The 3,217-nt window shown below is 41.9% G+C and overlaps 1 protein-coding gene across 2 annotated transcripts in view; it reads left to right on the top strand.

Moving 5' to 3' along the window:
- LOC103130571 (rho GTPase-activating protein 39-like) overlaps window positions 1–3,217 on the top strand; it is an 18,948-nt gene that overhangs the window by 10,116 nt on the left and 5,615 nt on the right. The window lies entirely within an intron of this gene.

The following is a 3,217-nucleotide window of genomic DNA, read 5'->3' on the forward strand; positions in this document are numbered from 1 at the left end:
CCCAAACTGGAGCAGTGGCTCAAACAGATCCCAGGAACAACATCAGACATCTCAGTCCACAAATGTGCAGTTCTAGGCACAGCCAAGATACTGGAGGAGAACCCTCAAGCTCCCATGGCCTCTGGTAGAGGACCTGAGCTCAGAGGATGAAAGAGACCACCCGCCGACGGTGAGAAGGGAATTTTTTTTTTTTTTAGTGTAGTATTTGTATGCATCTGCTTATCTCTGCATTACCGCGTCAGTGCAAAGAATCACCAGCAGTTTGCAGAGGAAATGCGACGCCTGGTGACTTTGGCATATCCAGGAACAGATTTATTACTCCAGGATCAGCTGGCAACTGATGTCTTCCTGAAAGGCCTAAGGAACCAAAAAGTAGCTTATGAAGTAATGAATCATGACCCTCCATCATTGGCTGAGGCACAAAAGCTTGCTGAAGCCCACAAACACAATTTTAAAGCAACTCTGGGTTGTGAGGCTGAGATGAGAGCAGGGAGGGCCCGGTGTATTTCCTGGGCTGATGAGGGTGAAAATGTTCCTGACGACTTTTGCCCCACCTCCAGACGCCTCCAGAGCCCAAAGTATGTAACAGAGGATCAGTTTAAAATGCTTATGGACAAAGTGGAGCAGCTAAATTTGAAGTTAGAACGCCTTCAGACCGTGTCAGCTGATTGTGGAACTGCTACATCAGTCGATACCAACAGAAAACAAGAACAAGAAAGTGACAAGATGGCATCACGTCAGCTACCTGCTCAAAATTCCCGAGCCTGGTCACCAAGCCCAAGCCAAATGAACAAGCCCATCTGTTTTCGTTGTGGTGAAGCTAGGCATATGATGAGGGAGTGTTCAAGATCACTGAGTCCAATTCGGCGTAGAACCAATCCCAGGGAGTCTACTTCTGAATCTCACAGGGGCGTAGAAAGTGGGGAGGCTCAGCACCTCGCCCCACAACCCGGAGAGAAGTTCATCAGCCACAAGACCTCTGGCTTGGTTTTGCAGAACGATGGTGGAGTGAAAAGGACCCCCTGGAGTTTGCTCATGACCTTGAAAAGACCCTTGGCGAAGTCCATGACATGGCACTGCAGCATCTACGTGGAGCTCAGCTCAGACAGACGCATGACCTGCGTGAGGACCTGGTCTATGTAAAGGACAACATGAGGAAGTTGGGCTTGTCGAGAAAAGTCGAGCTCAACCCACTTCCCCATGCAGGAGATTTTAGTTTAATAATAACAATAAATAAAGTTATCTTTAAAACTGATTACACAGGTGACATCAAGACCCAACAGTAGAGTCAGACGGTAAAAAAAATTAATCTGGTTATGTGTGTTGTTATAGTGTCCTGCAAACTTTGCTTTAATTCTCCTTTTTTCTATTTAATCATAAAAAAATCATAATCAGACAGAAAGAGAGTCATGGAACAGGAAGAGCAGGTTTCCTGAAGAAAGAGCAAGTTTCCGGCCTGCAGTGATTCAAAATAGTTCAGATTGCTCATTTTGGGCATTAAAGGTTTAAAGAATAAAATCTAAACATTTTGAGTAATTGGATAAAACCCAGAGTAAAATGCTTAAATTAATAATGAAAACTTATGATTAAGCCAATAACTAATATTGGTTTAAACGGTGGTTGATGTTGGTTTGATTATAAGAATATTTACACTTACTCTTATACTTATGGAAGTACTTACAGGTGAAAGAAGTAACTGTAACATGGTATCAAATGATTGGAATAATGGATTATTCTTGGTTTCTTTTCAGAAATGTCTTTAATAACTCACATCATGATTATAATAAGAGTAACTAATAAGATATGGTTATTATAAAATTACAAATGAATACTAAATCAAAGAAACTAAAAGGTTATAAATGTGATTTTGACATTGAACTTGAAATGGTGTGAAATGTGTAACTGTAACTAAAGGTCACTGATGTTGTGTTGGAGGTAAATGGTAGGTGATAGGTCAGGGGAAAAGAGGAACCGAAAGGAGAGCAGAAGTGACCAAGACATTAGGTCATTAGAACAGACATCATGTCTCCAAGATGGTGATGGATATGAGATCATCTGTCCAAGCAGAAACAGGAAGTGAGATTTTTGAGATGCATGAAGGAAATAGGTGCAGAGGGCAAACAGAGAACTTCAGAAAGTTCAGTTCTAAAAAACAACGGAGTTCATCTGAGGGTTGAGGCCAACCAAGACGCAGATGTGTGGGCTGCTGACATGTACACGACCAAAAAGAGGAATTGAAAGAATTGAGTAGTTGCTGAGAAGAATAAAAAGATACCAGGTAGAAGGATCGGGGTTCTTTGTTCCGCAGCGTTCGAGTCGAGCAGACAGAGATGCAGAATCAACGGAGGGCTGCTTGCTGATACCCCGGGACGATGAGACTGTTCGCTGCACAAGAAAGGAACAAGTTCCGTTTACCCACAACCCAGGACTCTGATTCGACTGCGGCCCCACGCTCAACCCAAAGGATTTCAACGATGCTGCAGTGGACATGGGGAATGGACAAAGATCGTATTTGGATTAAGAACCGAGTTCGTTGAGGATTCTCACCAGTTCAACTTTGGATCTATTCTAAAAGGATTCTGCCAAGACAAAGACAGGACTCCATCCATGGACGTTAAAGTTTTCTGCTGCCAAAGATCGTCTCTGCATCTGGGTTCGAGTAATACTGCCTCCCCCAAAGCCTCTATTTAGATTAAGACACAGTGTAGGGTTAGAAGTAGGAGTAATTTCTAAAAATTCTTAAAAGTATTAATTTCTTAATTTTTTATTGAAATGCTGTATGTCCTTTTCCCTTGCTAAAGCTTGCTAATAAAAATACTAAAGTCTAATTTGATGTTGTGGACAGTTAAATTATTTGAGTCAACCAAATTTAATTCTTCTGATTATTGTAAAACCAGTGTTTGTGGTCCTAATAAATTATGGTGGCTTCGTACGTTCTTTAGTTCAGATAAATAATGACCCTGGGACTTATTCCTAGTCGCTAAAATTATCTAAGCCGGTAACAAGTGCACGTTAATAAACAGGGAAAGAGCTACTGTGAACAGACGTGGTTTATGAGCTCGGACACCGGCAGGGCTGCTCCGATGTCTGAATCATAGACTGAAGCGGGTCATAACGTCTTGGATGAAGGTAGTTAGAGCTTAGACGAATCTTTCTCGCTCCCAGCTTAAACAAAAGTTCTCTATATTCTTATTTGCGGTAATACCCAGGAATTAGA

Source organism: Poecilia formosa, unplaced genomic scaffold, assembly GCF_000485575.1.
Source record: "Poecilia formosa unplaced genomic scaffold, Poecilia_formosa-5.1.2 Scaffold648, whole genome shotgun sequence".
Taxonomy (NCBI): Eukaryota; Metazoa; Chordata; class Actinopteri; order Cyprinodontiformes; family Poeciliidae; genus Poecilia; species Poecilia formosa.